The sequence below is a fragment of the Octopus bimaculoides genome, chromosome 5, assembly GCF_046866305.1.
Source record: "Octopus bimaculoides isolate indiv1 chromosome 5, ASM4686630v1, whole genome shotgun sequence".
Lineage (NCBI taxonomy): Eukaryota > Metazoa > Mollusca > Cephalopoda > Octopoda > Octopodidae > Octopus > Octopus bimaculoides.
Genome location: NC_142932.1, coordinates 108693393 through 108719936, shown reverse-complemented (window position 1 = coordinate 108719936; position 26544 = coordinate 108693393). Strand labels below are relative to the sequence as shown.

Here is a 26544-nt window from a genome sequence, read left to right as displayed (position 1 = left end):
AAAACCCAGTCTACTCCTTTAGTAACACCATAACTAAGGCGGTGAGCTGGCAGAAACATTAGCACGCCGGGCGAAATGCTTAGCGGTATTTCGTCTGCCGCAACGTTCTGAGTTCAAATTCCGCTGAGGTTGATTTTGCCTTTCATCCTTTCGGGGTCGATTAAATAAGTACCAGTTACGCACTGGGGTCGATGTAATCAACTTAATCCGTTTGTCTGTCCTTGTTTGTCCCCTCTTGTCCCCTCTGTGTTTAGCCTCTTGTGGGCTATTAAGAAATAAGAAACATAAGCATGCTGAGTGAAATGCTTAGTGGTATTTTATCTGACTTTACATTCTGAGTTCAAATTCTGCCAAGGTCAATTTTGCCCTTCATCCTTTCGGAGTCGATAAATTAAGTACCAGTTGCATACTGGGGTCAAACTAATTAATAATGGTAGTGTGAAAGAATAGTTTATCATGGGATGAAGTATTGAAAGCTGACCTCAAATCGAAGGAGATGACAGAGGACCGAGATATGTGGTGCATTGCTGAACTCAACAAAACCACAAAAGAATTAAGATCTTAAAACCAAGGTGCCATGCAAAAACAATTGGTGCGAGTACTGGTGCCACATAAAAAGCACTGCTGTGTAAAAAGCACTGGTGATGATGCCACGTAAAAGCACTGGAGCTGGTGCTGCATAAAAAGCACTCATTCGTTTCATAGTAAACAAGGTTAGGTAAAAGATGAAAATAAAGTGTATTAGAATGTCACTGATATAAAAGAAATTCATAAAATTAGAAAGAGGATAAAAGATTTGAAGAAATAATGGAGTTCTGATTGATGTCTCGGTTAAATGAAATATTTTTATCATCATCATCATTATCATTTAACGTGTTTTCCCTGCAGGAATGGGTTGGATGGCTTAACAGGAGCTGGCAAGGGCAGGGGCCACACCAGATTCCATAGTCTGTTTTTGATTTGGTTTTACAGCTAGAAGCCCTTCTACAGTTCTTATAATATGGGTTGAGAATTGAGTGAAAATTTAGCTGTAATATTTGCAAAGGTGTTGTTAGGGTTAATACGCCCATGTTAGACTGCTCTTTGCATATCAGGGAAGGTGTAGATGCTACACATACACAGGAAGACATTCAGAAAGACATTCAGAAATGTGACCATCTCACTGATAGAAAACTTTTTAACTACCACCACAATGCACTAAGAAGAAGCCTTTATTTGGTCGTTTGACTTTTGCTAGAAATAGCAGCCAAGTCAAACTCCAACTTTAAATCAAGATGAATGAATGAAGGCATTGGCTAATATAGACATTGATTATATACAAAAATGAAAAAGACAAGATCATAGGTAGAATGATTTAGATCATAAGTCTATTACAACCAATGCTGACCTGGAGTAAAACAACAACAAGCAATCTGTTGTGTCTTCCTACTACTAAGGCAATGGTTTTTGATCCCCTGTACCCTCAAACTATGTTTTATACACTCACAAGCACCCTTGAAGCATCAACCTCTTTTTATCACAGCCATTATTTTCAAAACTCAGCAATGTGTTTGAGATAAGCTTGTGATATTTACAGGCAGGAATTCTTTCCATATTTCCATTATGAAAAAAAAAATTAAAGAGTTGTTAAATAAAAAAAAATGCATACATGTATAAATGTCAACATCTAAGAAAGAACTAAAGGTTGAGAATCAAAATTTTATTGTCACTTTGCTTTATCTTCTGAATGGAATTCATATTATAAAATAAGCACAGATATTGCTGTAAGGTTAAGAACTTCACTTCCTAAACACAAGGTTTAGGGGTTTGGTCCCATTCAGTGGCATGATGGGTAAGCATCTTCTCCTATAGCCAAGGCTAACCAAAACTTTGTGAGTGAATTAGGCACATGGAAACTGAAAGAAGCTCACCGTGAGTGTGAGTATGTGTATGCGCATGTGTGTGTGTATGTGGTGAAAGCACACGGCCTTGTGGTTAAGGTATTGATCACATGATCATGGTTTTGATTCCCGGACAGGTAGTATGTTCCGTTGTTGAGCAAACCATTTAATTTCACATAATTCTGGTTCACTCAGCTATGAATGAGTTGCCCTACAACAGACTGACACCCTGTTCAGGGGGATGTTGTGATCTCAATCATTTATACACCAGGGGAACCAGGTAACTGGTCCAAGGAGTTCTAGCGCTCAAGACATACATATGTGTGTGTATGTATGTATATATATATATATAGAGAGAGAGAGAGAGAGCGAGAGCGAGAGAGCGAGAGCGAGAGAGAGAGAGAGAGAGAGAGAGAGAGAGAGAGAGGTAAGTTAAGTTAGCGGTTATAACAACCGTCTAAAGGATACTTGCATCCAATGAATCCACTAGCGTATTACCTATATTTAATCATGAGCATTGGTGTTAATGCTCATAAATGATAGGTAAGGACAAAAATAAACTAAGGTTTATCAATATTCAAGGAAAACAGAAAATGGAGATACAAGTGATAAATAACGATTGATTTACATCAATTATCATTTATTAATTTATTACAAAAAAAAACAGAATCTCAACTTACAGCTGTTTCAGTAAGCATGATACTCAGTTCTAACCACCACAGTAATAGTAATGATAGCTATCATTGTTGGTAATTAGTTAAACCAAATTGAATCATGAAACTTCGTCAGAGCAGAAAAGTAAATAAAATATCAGTACCTCTAATCGATGCCTAGAATTACTTAAAAACGCTGGTATAAATTCTTCAAAAGATTTGGCCTTTCTACCACTATAAAGAATGAAAACAACTTGATTTACTACCTTGAAGTCAACTGCAACTTAGCTACTGGGCTACATGGACCTTTCATGAAACCTAACTCCAACCTAAAATACATACATTCTCAAAGTAATCATCCACGGTCAATCAAAGAGGCTCTTATAAAAAATATTAGTAAGAGAATAACTTATCTCTCTTCTAATGTATGTGTGTGGTAAACTGAAAGATAACTGAACCACCAATAATAGCAGTATTAATTATTATAGGGATAAGAAAATTAATAATATAAAAGAACACAAGCACAACATTTACCATGCACATAGCAACACACCTATTGGTGTACTCTTAGGGTGGAAGACTCCATGTACTGTCAACATTTTTCTGGTCTTGGTATCCATTTTCTTCACTTCTATCTTTTACCATTTTATAATTACTGCTCCATACTAAAATAATGCTATCACCCACATATTAACTGCTTGGATTTTATTCCCTCCAGTTAATTTTGACCACGACACCAACCTCAGTCTTCAGAAATACGCCATCCTCAGTTGCTCTTTCATTTCCTTTTCCATTATCTCATTGAACTCTAGTACATCAAGGTATTTGTGTCCTTTTGTTTCAATTTGTTTAATCAAGTCTCTATTCGGTAATTCTATCCCTGCTAGGGACTGTACTTTGCCTGTTTTAGGTAGCTTATTCTACACTTCTTGAGTCCAAATTCCATTCTTAATATCAGTACTAAAACAGTGAACTGTGTTCCCCACTTGTGTCTCATCTTTGCTATACTGCTCCAAATCATCCATAAAGTGGAGGAGCTTGATTGTTTGGAATTTTCCCTTTAGTTGGTACTCCAGGTTCATTTTCCTAAGTATCAGGGTCAGTGGTGTCATGCAGAGAACAAAATCAACATAGATAGGCCATCACCCAAGAAAATCCCTCTTCTGATACCCAGGGTGCCCAAGTTTTTTTTCATAAGATGTCAGTTCAGTTTTCCATCCCGGCATTCTTCTCTTCAGGAAACCCGTTACATTCCTCACAATTCCAAACAGATCTAAGCACTTGATGATCCATGAATGTGGAATCATATCATAAGCTTTGTGATAGTCAATCCAGATTTGTTCTCCTTTATTTACAATCTTGCATTACCATTTTGTCTATCAATATTTGATCTTTGGTACTTCTGCATCTTCTCTACAGCCTTTTTGTTCCATCAGTAATATATCATTCTCATCGAGAAATTTATACAGTTCTTCTGCAATTCCTCCTGACAGGGACTCACACATTAATGGGAATCAGGAAATTAGCATGTAATTGTCAGCAGCATTTCTCTTTGATGCATCCTTCAGGCACAACACCGTTCATGCTTTTGTCAACCAGCCCAGGATTTCTTTTCCATTGATCAATGCATTAAATTGCTCTGTGATCAATTATGGCAACTATTGAACTTTTTTTATCCAAAATCCCTGTACACCATCAGGTCCTTACATTATTATTATTATTATTATTATTATTATTTTCATTAGCATCTTTTTTCAATTCTGTTTCCATTTCTTCCTGACACCTAGGGCACAGAAACATATTGTATACATTGGTAGGCCATTAAAACAAACACACCAGAATTATCAATATCATTATTATTATTATTTAAAACAATTTGATATGATTCCATGTGACAAAGTTTCACAGGTGTCTAACCAAAGCCCATTTCTTTTGGGCTTCTATATGTATATTGTACAGTTTATATATATATATATATATATATATATATATATATATATATATATGTATATATATATTTATATATATATATATATATATATCACAGTACTCACCAGACCATCAGATGCTGGTTACACTGTGTTTCCAATTCTGTCTCAGTTATACCATTCTTTTCCATCTTGACCCAAATTGCTTGACCAAATCATCTTCCAATCATTGTGGAGGCCTTTCAAGTGACCTTTTCCTATCACTCGAGTACCACTCAGCCACTGCACAAGTTGCGACATGTTTGAACCTTGCAACATGTTTGACTCAGCAGAACTAGTGCTTTTGATACTCTGTGATCACATCATTCACTCTGCTCCATTCCCGAATTATCTTTTTTTGTATGTGTGCTCTCTTAGTGATATTCTTAGCATGGATCTTTCCATGGCCCTTTGCATCGTAGCCAATCAAGGTTTTATCCTCTTCATAGTGACCTATGTCTCACTTGCAAATAAAAGCACAGGTAGGATGGTGTTATTGAAGAGTCTGACACATATGGTATTGTATAACTTTGTTTGGAGCAAATCCTTTATTGAGTTAATGCTTTCCATCTTGCCCTTTTTCTCTTTGCAAAAGAGAAAGAGAAAGAGAATATATATATATATATATATATATATATATATATATATATATATATATATATATATATATATCCAAAAAAGTTAGGGGTTGTAAATCCAACTCACTAAGGGATAATATCTATCCAATATACTGCTGGAAGAATACCCAATTATTATTGCACTAGTGTTTTCCTGCGTATTACCAATTGCAATAAATGGGTGCGGGTAAAAGGATATTTTACCTTTAATTTATATAGCAACAAGAAAATAGAGGGGAATATGTGGTATTCATCAACTTGCAGACATTGTATTATGTCAATTTACCTTTTTATTTTTTAACTAAGAGGACAATAATAACAATATACAAACACATGTGACATATTATGTCATATCAGTAATTAAAAAGGACATCTAGTGACCGAAGATGGGACAATGACTTACAGCTGTTTCAGTCTAGAGGTGACATGCCTCATTCTATCTATATAACTCCAGTAGGCTGAAGTAATTGATAGATGAAATGGTTGAAATAGAGGTACATGTATGATTCTCTAGGCCTCTTCAGAGATTTAGGCCTCTTCTTATTTTGTGATTTAGTGAGGGTTTTTGAAAAACAAGGGGGATTTCGCAGAGGTGCTCAGTGAACAAATTAAACACACTACCTGGCAGTGGCAAAAACGCGAACCGATCAAGTTTATGTATAAATTTTCTTTTTTTATCTTTGTTTCCTTTTACACAACATTAAAACAACGGCTAAAAGTTTTCTGAAGCAACACCCCCACTAATTTTATCTACGAGCTGCCACTGATTACAGGTCTATTTGATCTCGGTTCAACATAGTTTCTCGCATCCAAGAATGTTTGTGGTTGAATAATACAAAGTGAACTAAGGTAAACAATTATTCCAGAACTTATCAACCACACATATAAATTACCTCCCTTTATAATTAAGAGTTGTTTCCCTTAGATGAAGCTTCTCTGCAATGAACTTCTAATTTTTTTTATCTTTTATTTGTTTTAGTCATTTGACTGCGGCAATGATGGGGCATCGCCTTCGAAGGTCGTGTCGAACAAATCGGCTCAAGAATTTCTTTTTTGTTTAAGCACGGTACTTATCGGTTAATATTGCCGAACTGCTAAATTTCAGTAACGTAAACAAATCAACATCGGTTGTCAAGCATCGGTGGACATCCAAGGTACACAAACACACACAAACACACACACACACACACACACATATATATATATATATATATATATATATATATATATATATGACGGACTTCCAAATCCACTCACAAGGCTTCAGTCGGCCTGGGGTTACGGCAGAAAACAGTGGGACTGAGACGGGAACGATGTGGTTGGAAGCAAACTTCTTAACACACAACCACACCTGCGCCTATATTTACAATAATCCAATGAAAACAACGTATTTTACGAACATTTTAAAAAATAGAGGGTAGAAGATGGAAATCAGTTATCAGACTGTGGCCATGCTGGGGCATCGCCTTGAAGAATGTTTAGTCGAATGAACTGACTCCAGTACTTTCTTTCCTTTTTATCCTGGTACTTGTTCTATCAGACTGTTTGCAGAACTGCTAAATTACGGGGAAGTAAATACACCAACACTGGTTGTCAAAAAGTAGGGTGGGGGAACACAGACACACATATTATATATACATCAGTCATTTGACTGCGGCCATGGTGGAGCACCGCCTTTAGTCGAACAAATCAACTTCCAGGACTTATTCTTTGTTAGGCTAGTACTTATTCTATCGTCTACTTTGACGGACCGCTAGGTTATGGAGACGTTAACACAACAACATCGGTTGTCGAGCGATGGTGGAGGACAAGCACAGACACACAAATATATATATTCACAACGGGTTTCTTTCTGTTTCGAAATCCACTCACAAGGCTTTATTCGGCCCGAGGCTATAGAAGAAGACACTTGCCCAAGGTGCCACACAGTGAGACTGAACCTAGAACCTTGTGGCTGAGAAGCAAGCTTCTTTCCACGCACACGTGTGTGTGTGTGTAAAATTGAGGGTGTGGAACGAGTAAAATGCAAGCTATGTATCTTTCTTAGCTATCTGATCCTCTGATATAATAATTACACTACGAGGGGTACTCGACTTAGCGAATCATCAAAATACATTAACTAAATGAAGGTTACATTGCCGCTTGGAATTTTCAACAAGATGTGAGTTGGATTTCCCCATAGATGTGAACTGAAATGAATTGCAAAGCCGGGGGGGGGGAAACAGAATAAAAACAAATGTTTGAAGAAATAAAACGGTCAAGAAGTAAGAAAGTAAATGATGAGGTCAAATATGTGGTAGTGTGAATCGTAAAATGTTGATAGGAATGAAGAAAGGGAGAGAAATTAAGAAAAGAAGAGGAAGGAAAAAAGGAGGGAGATAGAGAAAGAACGGTTGTCACAAATATTTAAGATTAGTAAAGATAAGTGTGAAAGCGCATGGCTCAGAGCGCTGAGCTTACGACCGCTAGGTTGTGAGTTCGAATCCCGGACCAGGTTGCATGTTGTGTTTTTGAGCAAGACACTTTATTTCACGTTGCTCCAGTTCACTCAGCTGTAGAAATGAGTTGCGACGTCACTGGTGCCAAGCTGTATCGGCCTTTGCCTTATCCCTTGGACAACACTGGTGGCATGGAGAAGGGAGACCGGTATGCATGGGCGACTGCTGGTCTTCCGGACTTGTGTCTAGGAGGGTAGCTTTCTGGGTGCAATCCCATGGTCACTCTTGACCGAAAGAGGTCTCAGCAGCAAAGTGTTGATTTCTTAGCACCCCGCTGGTGTATGTGTGTACGTCACGGTATACATATGCATCCACGGCCTGCGTTTATATTCCCCACCTAGACGGGATGCCAGTCCGTCGCAAGGTTACTCATATTTCCCAGCTGAGTTAACTGGAGCAACGTGAAATGAAGTGTTTTGCTCACGAACACAACGCGTCGCTCGATCCAGGAATCGAAACTGCAGTCTAACGATCAAAAGTCCAGGAACCGAACCACTAACTCACGCGCCTCCGTCAACAGTACCACTGTGAACTATCCGCTAAGAAATCAACACCTTGCGGTCAGATAGTATTTATATTTACCCACTTCAGCAAATTTTTTTAGGGGACGATATTAGTCGATTACGTAGACCCCCAATATTTGACTGTTGGTATATTTTATTGGCCCTGAAGAAATTAAAGATAATGTCTTTAATGTGGTTTGGATATAGAATGTGAATTAGTGGACAAATACCGCTCTAACGATCCACCATGATCATCCTTCTCTTAATTTCCCCACCTTTCTTTCTCTCAATAATATTATTGTGTGTATAAAATATGGATAGGATAGATCCTATGAATATTAAACGTCATAAAGTTCTAAGAACTACTGTTTTTAATGGCACTAAAAACGCATAGGCATATTAGACGCACTTCGATTTCAGCAGCGCAAAACGAAATATGGTTTTGGTGCATAATCTTTAAAGCAAAGTCGCATATAAAACCCGTGGCGATTTAAAAAGAAAAGCGAGTCTAATACGCCATCAAATATTGTATGTGTTGTCCTTGTGGCAAGTAGATACAATCTAACTAAATGCATAGTTACATATAAACAGAAACTAAATAACGTTAGTCTCATTTCTTTTTTTTTTACATTTTTTTTTTACTTTTGCGACAGATTAATAAATTAGAACAAGATAATGTAGTGTACCAAGGTTGGAACAGTCCATTTCCTCAGTCAGGGTTCACCTGGGGTTAATTTGAATATGAACTGCATTTGGGCAAAATTAAATCAGACTGTCAAATAATATTTTTGAATTTTCTAATCTAGATGGTCATCTCCAAGAAACTTATCTTTCCTATCAATTAAAAGAAACAATGGTTTGTAATCTACACAGTTACTAAAGCTTCCAACTCACTATTTGAATAATTAGATTCAGCAGCCTTACCTACCTTGATAAATATAGCATTGAGTGATTGTATTGCGTTAAAATACCAGGCATAGACTGCGCACTAGTCGCTTGTCAACGTGACGTCTTTGGTAGCATCAAATATCCAAACAACAAGATCCTAAAAGAGAACACGGATCTATTTCAAAACGGGGACACGAGTTTTCATTTATGTTTTATGTAGTGTTTTTGGTACCGAAAGACTTTCAAACTTCGTATACTTATCTATTTTGTGTTATAGAACAGAAAAATAGTTTTGTATTCGAATTTATTTCATGTAAAAAATTGTCTTATTTCGATAATTTCTACTAATCACTGACGTCTATTCAGTTGAAAACAGTTAGCGCTGTAACGGTGTATATCGTATTAATCCTCTAACCATAACCCTAACTAGACTGTTAACCCTAACCCTAACTCTAGAATCCGAACTCTAAAATTGTTACACACATAGATACGGCACAGCGTAATTTATTATATAAACAATATATGCGTATAAATTACGATTAAACCGGATGAAATATGTCACAGGGAATAACATTTTTATGACCGCCCAGCAGTAACTCTATTCAGCTGAATAGACGTCAGTGATTGGTTGAAATTACAGAAATACGACAACTTTAACATGGAATAACTTGCGATGTACGTTTTTTGTTAAGAAGACTAAGAGTAAAAGATGTTTTATATGACACATTCTACCAGTGTCCCAAGTTTCAAAGTGTTTCGTTAAGAAAATACTGGTGCCCCCGTTTTGAAATAGATCCGAGAACACCTTTTCAAAGTTATCGAATGTTCTTTGCCAACCAAATTCATATTTCTTGCACAATTTCGTAAAATGGTTTGATCATTTCAGAATATTTTGACAAATATTGACTATAAAACTTCACCAATCCTAAAAAAATTAATTCCAATTCTTTTTTGTCTTTTTTAATTAGGTTATATTTTCTGGGCGAAATAAGGTGGCAAGCTCGCAAAATCGTTAGCACACCGGACAGAATGCTTAGCAGCATTCTGTCCGTCTTTACGTTCCTAATTCAAATTCTGCCGAGGTCGACTTTGCCTCTCATCCTTTCGGAGTCGATAAAATGAATAGCAATGGAGCACTTAGGTCGAGGTAATCGACTTCCTCCACCCCCCTCCGAAATGGCTGTTCTTGTGCCAAAATTTGAAACCAATATTTCTGGGTGAAATCCCTCCTTTGAAATAGAATATCCCCTAAAATGATATCTTGTTACTGTTAATGATATATTTCTCCGAATTAATCATATTTATGCCAATCAGTTTAAACTTGATCTCCAGATTCAATTCCTCCTCAGTAGTAGGCCCCCTGGACATTACTTCAAGTCCAAAGACTCATAGGTCCGGTTGCCCAATTTTCATAAGTGACCAAGATGAGAACATTCAGTCCTGAATGTAAGACCGTGAAAGGGTTGCTCATCTACAACTGAATGAACTGGAGCAACGTGAAATGTAGTGTTTTGTTCAAAAACATAACGTCCCGCCCAGTCGAGGAATCGAAACTTCGATCTTGCGATCGAAAGTGCAACATCCTAACCACTAGCCCATACGCTTTCACTCTCTCCACCATATTATTTACATCCAAATATCATCTTGAGAGCTTGTTTTATATATATATATATATATATATATATATATATATATATATATATATATATATATATATATATATATATATATATATATATATATCGGTCCTTGAAAACTTTCTCTTACCCTTCCAAAAATGACACTTGCAGTTTTTATGCTACATAGCATTCTTGTCCATCTCAACTAACGAATGGAAAGTTAACAATAGTGATTCCTTTGAAATTATTTCCTGTTTGAATTTGGTGATATGCACTCTGGAAATCGAATTTTGCAAAGAATTTTGTCCCAGCTCAATGAAAGATATATTCAGTATCACATGCTGGATAAGATAATCTTGTAATTAACGCCTACTTTACAGTCACCAGAAAAATGAAAAGCCGAGGTTTTCGTGTTTCTGGTGTTTCTACAAAGAACTGCGTACATTTCTTATTTATAATGCGAAGCCTACAAGCAGTACGTGGAGCAAGCTCTAATATTCCCAACTTAATTGTTTTTCGTAACTTCACAACTACTAACGAAAAAAAGTGAAACGGCAGTTAACAAGATTCAAAATATGAAAAAGACCTTTTTCAAATTTTTACAATTTAATACTGGTCTTATAATTTTTAAGCATACCTGTATCTACAGCGTCAATTACAATAGAATGCAATAATTGTCACGAATAGCTACCTCTGATGTAGATGCATTATCGAACACCTTATTTGAAGACTGATACAGAGCTATTTGAAATGAACTGGGCGTATTGTGTTTCGTATTTTGAAGTTGAATATTTCAACTGAATAACTATTGTTTCTCGACTAGTTTCCCTGTTATGACAATATATTAGACTAAAACTCGGGAAAATGGAAAAATTCCTTCGACCACATTGCTCTGGTAGCACTCTGTCAGATACAAGCACCGAAAAATTGTATCCTAATAGAGTACCACCAAACTACTTTCATAAACAAAAACTCATTTTGCTTACCAGTTTACCATCTCGTGTAAATGTACCATACTGAATTGACTACAATACAGTAAAAGCTTTCCAATTGCAATGACGAAAATAAGGTGAAGACGTCGAATCTATGCAGGGCCGACAACTCAGGCAGTCACCCGGGGCGCCAAAGAGAGCTTGACAGAAACAAGGAAATTTCCACGACCGTCAGCTTGTACACGCCGAAGTTCAGCTTGCCCGGGGCGCCAGCAACCCTAGGCCCGGCCCTGAATCTGTCACAATTCTTGAAGACTCACGAGATATTGTAAATTTCGTGATGTAACTGTTGTGTATTTCGAGAGGAAAGCATTGGAAATTCATTCATTCCAGGATCTCTTCTGACCGCATACAAAGATTCCTTGAGAACTCTTCATTGAATTTGGAAGAGGCAATCACCCAAGCCCGTTCTCTAGAAATTACCCAGAAAAATGCAGAGGTTCACCAATGACCTCTTCCCTATCTGGAGTTGATGAAAATTTAGAGAGCAGACCCTTTGACACTGAGTATATTAGTGCCGTCGTGAACAAATGAATTTACAGATGATGTAACTGTTGTGCTGGCCCTTACCAAAACCATCCCTTTTCTCTAGAAAGAATGAAATATACAACTGAAGAAAAAAAAAATGGACAGTTTTCCCTAAGTATTTCGATAAAAAAGAACATCATTGATAGCCCTCACTACAACAAAGATAGATCAAGGAAACGTCTCAAAAAGCTACAGTCAGCGTTTATATAATTGATAATTAACTAATATATTTAACGTGTTGGCTCAATCCACGAGGTGGCGCTAGCTTTACAGATCAGGATATTTTCAATAATCTTTCACTCCTAATATCCAAAACAGATCTCATTTGTATTTCAGACATCACTGAATGTGTCGTTTGTTTATTTGTTGGTGAGGATGGGTTATGAAAAGGTGCATTTAAGTGTTTTGCCAAACTTGTGTTCCTTTATAATTCTGAGTCACAACTTCCTTAAACAATTTATTTACAGAACTTCAAGAGAGATACTACTGGTTAGTGACATGAGAGAGATCACCGATAAAGATCTGTTACTACAGAAGTAGCACTGATTGTCACTGAAGATGTGTGGAATGTGAGAGCGATAGTCAGCAAGTCTTAATATTGTCATTCTTGATTCTAGAACAAACGTTCATAAATTATGGCAAAAACGGAATTGCAATGGAATGTGAGAGAAAGTATTAATCAAAGAATCAAGTGGTGTGACAATAACACACTCTCATGAAAAGTTACAAATATCTCTAATTGTGTGTGTGATTGCCTATGTAATTTTCTTGCGATAATCAGACATAATTCCCAACATACACACAGGGAGAGAATATCTTTATCAGAGAGTTAAGTAGCGTAGAATTTGCAGTCAAAGACAAACTGAAGAAATCTCAAAAATAAACTCTTTATAATCTCTTATGGGCTCCAGAAAAAAACTGTTCAAAGAATGAAGAATGCGCCATAAACAATCTCTTAATAAACGTTTCAAGTGGAGAAAAGCGACAAGATTTAGTACAATTAATTGAGAATTATAGAGGTATGGATGTGCAATGACCCAGTGGTTAGAGCAGCGGATTCGATTCCCAGACCGGGCGTTGCGAGTGTTTATTGAGCGAAATCACCTAAAGTTCCACGTGGCTCCGGTAGAGGGTGGTGGCGAACCCTGCTGTACTCTTTCACCACAGCTTCCTCACTTTTTCTTCCTGTTTCTGTTGTACCTGTATTTCAAACGGCCAGCCTTGTCACACTGTGTCACGCTGAATCTCCCCCGAGATCTACGTTAAGAGCAGGCTGTTCCGTTGATCGAATCAACTGGAACCCTCATTGTCGTAACCGACGGAGTACCATTATAGAGGTGGGGTAGGAAGTACGAGGAGATAGGTTCACCAACATAGAAACTAGTCACGCAACAGTAAGATTTTTTTATTTTTATTAATTCTCTGGTAAACACAGAGAATTAATTTAAAAAAATAATAGTTCTGCCGTTTAACTACCTGTCCTGTGTATTGCAGGTGATACACAGGACATATGAAAGGAAAGTTTTATATTATTCAGAAAGTATTAAAACAATGGCTAAGTAAAGGTCTGAAAACAAGTATGAACGTTTAGGACAAACTTATGAAAATGCTTTTGGCAGGCAAAGGATTGTCTGTGCCATAGGGTGGAGTGTAAAAAGCAACTTTCGAAATTGGTAACCAAGAAACGATATTTTGTTGCGAATTAGGATTAAAAGAAAGGTGTATGAAGAATTTTGCGGTATATTGTTTTAGGTTCCGCAATTGAAAATTTTAAAAATCGTTATTTTTGGTAGAAATTTGGATTTCATGGATTAGTCATAACGAATATATATTTCTAAATTGCAGAATGCAAAACAGTAAACATAATAGCCTTAAGAGGTTGCATACCAAGTTTCAATACAATTGACTAATATCTTTAGATTTTGCATTGGCTATAAAGAGAACGGGAATCCCAGTAAAATGGTACATTTTCGATGGCTTACAACTGCAGATCGTATGCTACGGTTGTATGTTGCTTCCGAGAATCCTAACACGATTAAATTAATTGTTGCTTACATAATGATAGTTTACGTGCCAATGTGGTGTGGTTCACAATTAAACGCAACCCTTCCTCGGAAAATGGGGCTCTAAATGTGTTGAAGACGATTGAGTCTTCGAGAGAAATGGATCAAGCGGTACAAGACATTGTATTTCCAGTTATACAATGAAAGGCTTTCTTCGCGCACCCAGAAAATATTTTACTTGCCATGATAAACGGAGCCACATTCGAGAACTAGCATGGAGTTGCATAAAGAAGACTCGAACACGGTATAAAGGGGAAATCTGTGCGACCTTTCAAAATTCCTACCCTAAACTTTGCTACCTCAAGCTACATGGACACAATTAACTGGCAGGACACTAACACAGACATCGATATTTTCTTTCAGCAGCAGCGTTTGATTCAACTGGAAAAAACTAACGTGCCACACCCAATCAGTGGAGAGATGTGTAAAACTCGTGACAGAAGCATCGTCTAATATTTGTGGTGAGAATAGTCGAGACGATTTCATTGGGAGTAGAATCGAATCGAGAGAAAAAATTCCGGTTTTCGAGACAAAAAAAGGAGTTCAAATTGAAAGGTAAATTAGCAATAGTCAATTAGAATTGTTTAGTTTTTAGCTATTTTGAACATAATAAACAATTAGCAATATGTCGTTTTAGGAATTTCCAAAACAACAAATCTTTGACTGTTCGATTCTTTGAGAGCGAGATGCTAATTCTCGTCTACGAAAAAAATTGGCTTTATTACTAGAACGAAAAGGAATGCATTACAAAGACTCATATTATTTAGTTACATGGAATGATTTCGAATAAACTGGAAATGTTAATTATCTTTATCACCAAAATGTATCAAGAATCAAAAATTGGTTTACACGTAATTTTATTTTAATGTGTGTGTAATCTAGACCTCATGTAACACATATATTCGGTGACCTAATATAATAAATATAGAAAACAAAGTCGAATAGTCTATTTATTTCACATAATTTCGAGATTTCAAGTGCGTTGCGGAGCTTAAAAATATAAATTTATATAAATATAAAACTTGAGATTTTGACGCTCTTTGTTTCTAAACAATTTCGCAAAAGAAAATCGATTCGTAACAATAAATGTAAAAAAAAAAATATATGATGAACGCCAAACATGTTATAAATTGATTTTTTAATCATTATTCAAAATTCCAAGTGGGCTGCGGAGTCTGAAGATGTAAATTTAAGAACTTCAGATTTTAACACAGCTGTTTTTAGAATTTCGCAATAAAAAATATATATTCTTAAAAAGATATTTCCGAAATATGTGTAAAAAGTACCTTTTTTCGCTCCACCTTACTGTGCAACCTGTGTGCGCATTTCGTTTGTTTTTAACTAAGAACTGGTTGGTTATTTATTTGTTTGGGGAAAGGTGAGTATATTGTGTTTCATGGTATTTGCTAGGAGAAGTACACAGAAGTCGAAGTAATTCTTTTAAACACAGTTCGAACATAACTCCTGCGTTCGTCTATCTTTTCTGAAACTTTGTCGAACCTCTGCACTGGTTATGAGCGTTTTTTACTTTTATAACCATAATTCCCGCGGAGACATCCGGCATGTGGTAGAACATTCTATAATATGGAATTCTACTTCTGCAAACTAATTGTTTTATATACAGAGCACGTTGCCTGGTCTAAATGTAGACCTCATCCTTATTACTAAAGCTGTAAGGTTTCGATTCTAAAGCTCGCTACAATATCAGTAGAGAGCGTTGAGTTTTGAGGCTAATTAATTATAAGTACTTGGTTGAGCTGAATAATTTTTGAAATTGTTTCATTAAAAGAAATCAACAATCTGACCCGAGGGTCCTATCGATGTGGCGATGGGAGCCTACGGCAGCGCCGACGTATGTGATCTTATTTGGACTATAGATCCTAGACACCTTAAGGGAGAAATTCCCTTCGGTCCTCTTCCGTTTCTACAGGGATAACGCTCAACCCTTCTCTAGAGGCGCCAACGGGCACACACCCGATAGGCTTAGAAAGGACCTGATTAGCACCCTGGACTCCATGGGACTCAAAATTGCTATCGAGACGAATCTCGCCACCGTAGACTTCCTAGATGTTACTCTAAACTTGGACTCCGGTACACACAGGCCCTATTGCAAGCTAAACGTGAGACTATCCTATATCAACTCAGCCTCCTGCCCACCCCCTATCGTGTTCAAGAACCTAGTGAAGGGTGTCAGAAAGAGGATCTCGAATTTATCCTCTAGTCAAGATATCTTCGATACCGCCGATCTCTACTACAACGAGGCACTGGCGTCCAGCAGGTTTTAAGGACTGCATTTCCTACATGCCAGGTCCTAGCACCGACAAGAGGAAGCGCCGCCGAAACGTCGTTTGGTTTTCCCCAACCATTCTCACTCAACGCCAAGACTTGTGTGCGAAGGATATTCTTCAGGTTAATCAACAAACACTTCACGCAGACACACAGATACGGACGTTTATTCAACAGGCACAACTTAATGGTCTCCTTTAGTTGTGCACCCAAATACCCATAAAACACGGGAGGAGGCAGGATGCTCTTGCAGGGTGTACAATGACTGACCAGTGGCAGGCCAATGCGAGGCCGAGGGAGTCATCTATGGGGTTGTGGTCATACCCAGGCCTAGAGACCACAGTAATAGCAGCAACGGATCATCCAACAACATCGGAGGCAGCGAATAGTTTCACGTGATCGGTTTATTAAGCAACCAGTCAGCATTAAAGTGTGGTGTGATTTGATCAAGAATTTTCTTGCTCTCTTTAAAAAATCGCTTTTGGCGATAATTTATTGCAAAATGTTGGAGGCAGCTGAGTGACGTGTGTCTCCAGCCTTGTCAAGCAGACGACCTAGGACACATGACCAAGAACCTCTGTCGCCCCGTAAATAACGCAGTTGATTTCAGATATGATGGTACAACTACATGCTGCCGTACTAATAGCTTTTTTAAATCTCACCAGCATTTGCTTCCCAGCCTGTAATTATTGTTGTTGTTAACTGTAAATGGCCAACGCAGTTTATCTTTCAGTGCAACGATAAATAGTTCTGTTAAATGTCCGCAGGTGTTGCTCAGTTATTTCTTCAAGCAGCCAAGAAACACATTTTCATCCACCAAATCAACCACGACACAGCAATAACCAGCACCTCTAAACGATAAAACCATTACATTGTTCTTTAACAGCACAATATTCTTTAATATGACACAAAACAACTGTGAATAGTTCGATCAAATTATTTTCAATCCTGTTTGAGAGTTGATACAATAGCTTGTCTAGAAGGTTTACCAGTCTTTCACGATACTTACAAATTAATATAAGTGTTCTTTTTTAATTCCTTTTCACTATACTTACGAATTAATATAAGAGTTATTTATAATGCAGGCTTATTTCGCCTTATAAAATTTCTCTGTGAGACCCCGGCCATGAGATTAGATATATGTAATGTTTTCAAGGTATCCATCCGTAGAGCAAGAGATTCATTATGTAAGGGATATTTGTTAGTTATATATAACTAGCTGTTTTTCCCGGTTTCACTCGGGCAGTGTGGTGGATTTGGTTAAAGGCTTATAAGTTGGTAGTCCAGAGTCCATGCTGCGTTTGTTTCTTCGTCGAATCACCACTTTATAAGAAAGTGGGTTATTGCAGCTCAGCGGGCTGCGTGTTCGAATCACGTCGGGGGTCACCAGTATAGGAAAGTTGGTTATACATCATTAGATGTATACCTGAATTTCCCCACATAAAATTAAGAATATAACGGAACGCTGAACTCCAGACTATCAACTTATACAACATTTATTCAGGTGGTAAATATATACATCTTTAGCTCTTGTTGTTACAGCTTCTGATTGTGTGAGCATAGTTGTTGGGACGTTGTTATGTAGGTGTAAGCGAGCTGTCGAGTGTAAGTCCGAAAGATGGAGAGTGACAGCTATACACGTAAAGAGACTGTTTCCAGAGTTGGGTGTTGGAGACACTTCTTGACACGTCCATGCTCTATTGCTGGCCAGCAAGAAAGAGTATGAATTGAGCGGGAACGCTTGCTTGTTTAATTCCACGCATGCGCACGGCGTTACTACAGGCTATTTCCTATGTATATTTTGAATAATAAAAAGAACTAAAAATAAAAAATAAAATTATTAAAAAAAAGTAAGAACAACCCAAAAACAATACGATGCTAAGGATTTTGCGGGTCGATATTGTAAAACTAACTTCACGTGTGTACCCATAGCCCCATGGTATATGGTAGTGCGGTTGTTGTATTGGCGACACAAGAATGTTAATCGAAACTGTTCAAGATCAATCATAGGTTGGACGTTCATGTACACTGATTAGAATTGTGAATTTCAATTATTGAAAACGCGTTCCCGGATGGATACAATTGTGCAGAGTCCGTTTGTCTCAATATGGAAAAGCTGTTTGAATGTCGACGTTTGAAGACATTTGTAACTGAAGTTTAAAAAACATAGTAATTAGAAAGAGCGTAAGCTATAGCTTCTTTTTTTTTAATGCACAAAAAATTGAAATTATTTTTTTTCTGTGCCTCTGATTAAAATTTTTGAAAAACAAACCCAGCCACATTACTTGGAAAAAAATAATCTTTATTGTGCTGGTTTTTCGTAAAATTTCGCGCATGGAAAAGGCAACAAAATCGCCCCTCCCCACTTTGAATGGGATATTCCTATCTTAAAAAGTAATAATCGATTATCTCGGTAACCATGGGAGTTGGAGGGCAATACAAAATCTTCTGTACATGAACCGACCATGCTGCCGCTCTGTGCTGAATTTCACGCGATTCCACTGCACCGTTCTCGAGTGAATCTGCCGACACTCAATCAAGCAATCAAGAACACTGCAATTTATAGTATAGAGAAGATGACTGTTATGCGATGCATTGTGCCTTTTCAAGATGCTCAGTTTTAGTGTTGGTTTATATATAAAAGTTATGCATTCTTAAAAAGCGTTTTGCTAAAATATCTAGGATAAATATTAACGTTTATACTCAAATTATTAACTTCAGTGAGGTGGGGCGGTTAACAATTACGAAAGATACGTTTTCAATCTATTGGTCAAGGGAAATAACTCTGCTTTTCTTGTAACAGTCGCTTTCCTTGCATTAAAAGAGAAACCATTTTCTGTTAATAATTCATGAGATGCTCACAGAACAGCTAGAATCCAAATAACGAATCTATTTAATTCTCAATACGTTCAGGCAGATTTTAATGTAAACAACAATTGATATTTTTGTGAGTTGTAAATAAATTATACGTTTCTTACATAATTTATTTAAGCAAGTGTGTTGAACTCTGAAAATATCAAAAGTTTACTATCAAATGAATAATTGATAATACATAGAATTTATTTGAAGACCTAGTCCCTTTGTTGCAATACCCTGGAAGTAGATTCCTGTTTTGCCAATATTTTTTAACATTTAGCCATAGACGTGATTTGAACTGACAAATATACTGTACAAATTTCACAAAATTCATGAGATGATGTAAACTTCTTTATTAATATTATTTTCATCCATTTTCCAGTTATCCATTTTGATGTGAACTGGATGGTCCGACATGTCAGTGGACCACATTTTGCTCCAGTATCTCAGTTTTGGCATTGTTTCTCAAACCAGAATACATATAGATTCACTGACCCGTGGATTTAAATTGCAACATTTAAATGTTAAATTGAAACACTTAATACATAAACAGAACTCATATTCATTATGTTCTTGTTCCAGAGAACAATGAGGTAATAAAAATTAGGAAAATTAAGAACTTTAAACCTTACTGTTTTTATGGTCTGAGGCCTAATGGTCATTCTCTCTTTGAAGTCATCTCATGAATAAAGCTACCACCAGAAGAGATCACAACTAAATAAACCAAGTCGCAGTAGTCACATTTGGTAGTATTGTGTATGTTGTTTGTAATGAACAGGAAAAAAGTTCTCAATACAAAATCATCATCATCATCATCATCGTCGTTTAACGTCCACTTTCCATGCTAGCATGGGTTGGACGATTTGATTGAGGACTGTTGAAACCAGATGGCTACACCAGGCTCCAATCTGATTTGGCAGTGTTTCTACAGCTGGATGCCCTTCCTAACGCCAACCACCCTGAGAGTGTAGTGGGTGCCTTTATGTGCCACTGGCACGAAGGCCAGTCAGGCGGTACTGGCAATGGCCACGCTCAAAATGGTGTATTTTACGTGCCACCTGCACAGGAGCCAGTTCGGCGGCGCTGGCAACGATTTCGCTCGATTTGTCTTTACACGTGCCAGGAAGGCGATGCTGGGCACAGGTGCCATTTATGGTTTCGCTTTCGCTTGCCCCAATAAGTCTTTGCAAGCCCATTGACGGTTTCGCTTTCGTTTGCCCCAATATGTCTTCACAAGCTGAGTTTTGTTTCCAATGAAGGAGACGACGTTGGCATGGGTGCCAGTCATCGAATTTAATTCGATTTCGATTTCACTTGCCTCAACAGGTCTTCGCAAGCGGAGTTTAGTGTCCAATGAAGGAAGGTACGTATAAGTGGGCTGCTTGAGGCCTTCGATTTAGGTCTCACTTGGCTTGCCTGGTCTTCTCATGCACAGCATATTTCCAAAGGTCTCGGTCAGAAGTCATCGCCTCGGTGAGGCCCAATGTTCGAAGGTCGTGCCTCACCACCTCATCCCAGGTCTTCCTGGGCCTATTTAGTTAATGACCTTGTGTCACTACTCTGAGTTGTATGAATGTTTGACTTGTCAGACAGCAAGTACTGATCTGTACTGAGAAAAAATAAACATGGAAAACCAGCACCAGCACCATTACAATTTTATTAATTAACTCAGGTCATGTGAGTCACATACAAAGAGTTTATGGTTCCAGTTTCAGTCTCACCACGTGGCACCTTGGGTGAGTGTCTTCTACAATAGCCTCAAGCCGACCAAAGAATTATGAGTGGATTTGATAGACAAAAACTGAGAGAAGCCTATCGTTTTTATATATATATATATATATAATTATATATATATATATATATATATATATATATATATATAAAGGGCATTAACTGTGTATTAATACCTCACGCTATCGAGGGACTAAATAAGTAAAAAAACTACCAAAAATAAGTAACATATTTACCAAAAGCGAGGGAATGCAACTTTTCAAATTTTATCTCTTAAAATTTGAAAAGTTGCATTCCCTCGCTTTCGGTAAATATGTTACTTATTTTTGGTAGTTTTTTTACTTATTTAGTCCCTCGATAGCGTGAGGTATTAATACACAGTTAATGCCCTTTTTATATATATTTAAATATATCTATGGAGAAACGATGAATCTTTTCATTACGAAATTTTTCGTTATTTTTTCATTATGAGGTTTTTTCACGCTGACTACTTGATAAATTCTTATAAAGAATTTATCCTATATTATATTATATATATATATATATATATATATATATATATATATATAATTAATCCAAAAAAAATTAAGAAAAAAACAACAACGCAAAGACATGGTACATGCAAAGTATTAACAGACACTCAGGGAAGGAAAGAAAGGTAGTTTTACACTTTGAGCAAAGCTCTTCTTCAGAAACAGGAGACAGAGGAAAGCCCAAGAGAAAAGGAAGATGGAGGAAAACAATCACCAATGATCCACATGTAGTTATATTTTGAAATATATACACACATACATATATATGTATATATATTTGTCTGTGTGTCTTTGTGACTGTGTTTGTCCCCCAACTACTGCTTGACAACCGATGTTGGTGTGTTTATGTCCTTGTAATTTAACAATTCAGCAAAAGAAACTGACAGAATAAGTAGTAGACTTACAAGAATAAGTCCTGGAGTCAAATTCTTCAACTAAAACCCTTTAATGTGGTGCTCCAGCATGGCCAGTCAAATAACTGAAAAGTGTAAAAGAATAGGCTTCACTTCCACACATGCCAGCTTAATTTAATTCGTTCTTAGTTGAAAGACACCTGTTGTTTGTATTTGTAACTGTTTAACATTTCTCTGTTTTTTGGGGGGTTTTTTGTCCTTGTTTTCGTATACATTCGCTGGCTTTCTTCCAAGGAATCTAGTGCTCTTAGCTTAGATTTTCTTGGGACCATCCAGATTGGAGCAGTCTTGAATGTTACTGGCCAAAACTGCAAAGACGATATGGAACTCGGCTGAGGAGAGGAAGCTCCGAATGATCTGTTCTTGTTTTTTCCTGTCCTTTTTTGTATTGTCTAACTGTCCGGATGTTCTGTTGTCGCCTGTTACGTTCTTGTTCCATTTTTTGTTTTCTTCATATATATATATATATATATATATATTAATGTTTGTTTTTTTTATGCTCAGTTATAATAAAAGTAATTTTACATTAATCTGATGGGTTACTGTTTAATTTTGAAAACATCGGATATGGCTTTTGTGATTATGATTGTGCCGGTAATGGTGGTGGTGTTTGTGGTGATAATGGTGGTACTTTTAATAAAATATCAACTCTCCCTAAATTTCTTTGTCTCTCTTTCTCTCCCTCTCTTTTTCTTTCTTTCTCTCCCTCTCTCTCTCTCTCTCTCTCTCCCTCTCTCTCCCTCCCTCTCTCTCTCTCTCTTCGCCACCACACTCACTATCTCTACGCCTATTATTACTCTCACTCCAGCACAAGGAAGTGTCATTGAATAGTGAGAGAGGCAGTCAAAGTGTGACACAGAAATTAGTTTTTGCATTTATCATATTAGATGTTTAATTTTGGGGAAACTGTATTTCAATTAAAGTGTATTTTATGTGTGTGTGTGTGTGTGTGTATGTATTAAAGAAAGCAAAAAAATAAAGCAAAAACGATAGTGTCCAGTAGTTGTTTCAATATGCTGACCACAGGAATTTCTGTCCAAGAAAGTTGTACATCTCCCTCTATCTCACACATACCCACTGTTTCTCTCTCTGTATTATTATTACTCCCATTGCCACCATCAACACTACTACTTTTAATAAAACATCATGAACTCTCCCTAAATTTCTGTCTCTCTTTTTCGACACCCCCCTCTCTCTCTCTCTCTCTCTCTCTCTCTCTCTCTCTCTCTCTCTCTCTCTCTCTCTCTCTCTCTCTCTCTCTCTCTCTCTCTCTCTCCCTTCCCCACTGCCCTCACTGTCTCTATGCCTACCTACTATTACTCTCACCCCAGCATGAGGAAGTATCATTGAATAGTGAGGTGGAGGTCAAAGTGTGACACACTGACACACAGAAATTAGTTTTCGCATTTATTATATTAGATATACATACATGTGTGTGTGTATATATATGTGTGTGTGTGTGCGTGTATATATATAGAATCATTTAATGTTCATTTTCTACGCTAGAATCAGTTGATGTTTGACAGGACTGCATCAAGCTTCTATGTCAACCTTGGCATATTTTCGACAGCTGGATGCTCTTCAAAACACTAAGCACTTTACAACATGTACTGGGTACTTTTTCATGTCACCAACACAAGTAAGGTTGCCTAGTGACTTGCAAGACAAGAGAAGATAAAGAAAAAGCTGCCTCAACTGGGTGGGGGTGTATTTCACAGATAGGAAAGGTTTTGGGAAACTGCCAGGTTTTGGAAAAATGAAGTACAATAGAGAAACAAACACAGATTATTATAGAGGTGATACATGGCTAACCCACATTATATAAAGGTGGTTGGGCACACCTGGAAAGAAGATAGAGATGACAGTGACAAGATACCAGAGTACCTCAATGCAAACAGTTGATCAAGAAGGGGAGAGGGGTGGGAATAATTTCATAAGAGTGTCAGATGAGGGTAATAGAGGATTAGAGATGGGGGGGTGGAGATGAATGTAGTGGGTGATAAACAAGGATAGAGTTGTGGTTGATGGGAAATATCAGTATGGAGGGGTTAAGGTAAGGTGGGAAAGAGAAAGAGAGAGAGAGAGAGAAGCTACAAGAGAAAATAGGGGTATGATGTGCAAGGTGATGTACAGTGACAGAGATGGAGGTTAGAGGTACTTAAGGGTGGCTATAGTGAGGTGAGGTGACAATGGTGGAAATATGTTAATGCCAGATATGAGAGGTCATAGAAAATCATCATCATCATAATCATCATCCGTTAGCGTCCATTTTCCATACTGACATGGGTTGAACCGTTTGACCAGAGCTGGCAAGCCAGAGAGCTGGCAAGCCAGAGAGCTGCCCCAGCTTCCAGTCTGATTTGTCTTGGTTTCTATCACTGGATGCTCTTCCTAATGCCAACCACTTTATAGAGTGTGTTGGGTGCTTTTAACATGGCTCCAGCATGACAGTAAATATGAGAGGTGCTAGAGACAAGATAAATTTCTGACTATTCTATGGCTCTTTAAGTTTCCATACCTTCCTTTTTCAGACTGACTTGTGTCTCTGTGTCCTTTTAGCTCTAAGTCTGAAGTCACAAACTACTAACCTATATGAGATACTATATTCTTCACCAAGGAAGAATTTTGCATTTACAAGTCAATATGGTTTATATGTCCACCAAATTGATAGGCAATTAGGTGACTGACTAGTTTCCTGAAGTTAGTGTTAGGTATCAACGAGTCATTTCCATCTCAGAACTCAAGCAGCCATGTTCCTTCCTTATTTCTTGATCCATGTACAGCATGAAATCCATTGGAGTACTGTTTGACACGTCTGTTAAGTGTCCAGCTATGGCAATAGGCTCATTTTTATTTGTCCCCAAAGTAATCTGCAATGGGACTGTTCATCTGCCAGTCCAGCTCATGGAACAAAATGCAGAGTTGTCACTGCTACATTATTCAAGTTTTGTTTCCATACCAGAAATTTCTTTTCTTATTCTATCACAGGTTCGTCTATAACAACAAGGTCATCAGCATAGAAGAGAAACAGGGCAACTGGTATGAAATTTCTCTGTTATGGTCTGGAGGACAATGATAAATAAGAAGGAACTGAGAGTTAAACCCTGATGAATTCCTAGCATGCCTGTACATGGCTTTTATGGCTCTCACCAGTCATTTCTCTACCCTTAGATTCCTCAATGACCACCATATGAGGAGTGAGGGAATACGTCAAAGGTTTTCTCCACGTCAACAAATGCCATATACAGCAATTTATTCTTGGCTAAACACTTCTGAAGTTGCCTTAATAGAAATAGAGCATCAGTAGTGCTTCTTCCTGGCACAAAACTGGACCGTATCTCATTTAGGCTAATTTTCTTCCTGATTTTTGACTCCAATTTCTTCAATTTTATATTCACACACAATGAATACTCAGATATAAACCTGGAAGTATACAATAATGCTACCAGATAGTATTGTATAATACTGTACTCTGCCACGTTCCTAACAGAATATACCATAACTATATATATATATTAATGATAATAATAATATGACAGCAAAAGAATGAATGAGACATGCATACAGCGGTTGATCAATAAGTATCCCGATTGTTGCCATAGTAATGAAGCTAAAGCACGCAGAGTAAAGCTGCTTGGCACAGTTTGACCTTGAACTTTGCTATGCATGCACACTAAGTTTTAACATTCGAGCTCACTTCCACTGTTTACAGCAGTTGTTGGAAGGAAGGAGGGAGTGTGTGATCATCGCATTGACCATGACAGAGAAAGTTGTCATAATGATACCTGCTCAGAGGCCTACGCAATGTTGCAGACAGTGTATGGAGAAGAGTGTATGAGCTGCATATAAGTGTATGAGTGGTTCAGACATTTCCAAGATGGCCAAAACAATGTCGATATTGGGGAACGTTCTGAGAGACCTGCAACCAGCAGAACTGAGAAAAACATTGCAGATGTGCATGCAGCTGAGGAAAAATTGTCAAATTACCATCCATGAGTTATCAAAGGATGTGCAGATTAGTTACAGTTCAGTTCAGTCCATCATCACTGAAGATTTGGGTGTGAGACAAGTGTCTGCCAAGTTTGTGCCAAAACTACTTTCAGCTGACCAAAAGGTCACTCGGGTTTCAGTTGCACAAAATCTCCTTGATTGTGTCAAGAACGACGAAAACATTTTGAAAACCTTGCAGAGGCCTCTGAGCAGGTATCACCAAGCTTTTGGCAAAATTTGATACAGATTCTCTGGTCAACTTTCTCTGTCACGGTCAATGTGATGATCACACACTACACACCTTCCTTCCAAGTATTGCTGTAAACAGCAGAAGTGAGCTAGAATGTTAAAATCTAATGTGCATGCATAGCAGTGTTCAAAGGGAATCTGAGCCAAGCAGCTCCACTCTACATGTTTTAGCTTCATTTCTATAGCAACAATCTGGATACTTATTGATCACACCACGTGTGTGTATGTGTATGTATATATATATATATATATATATATACAAACACATAAGTCATCCA

The 26544-nt window shown here is 37.5% G+C and overlaps 1 long non-coding RNA gene across 3 annotated transcripts in view; it reads right to left on the bottom strand.

Moving 5' to 3' along the window:
* The window catches only part of LOC128247895 (uncharacterized), a 206359-nt gene extending 194621 nt beyond the window's left edge, over positions 1-11738 (bottom strand). For 2 of the 3 annotated variants that reach the window (XR_016241772.1, XR_016241773.1), the window contains exon 1: positions 9047-9165. This is a non-coding gene — a long non-coding RNA (uncharacterized LOC128247895). Of the gene's footprint in view, positions 1-9046; positions 9166-11611 lie in introns of those variants that run through there. The other variant, XR_016241774.1, reaches the window with a different exon arrangement.
* Positions 11739-26544: the final 14806 nt, after the last annotated feature.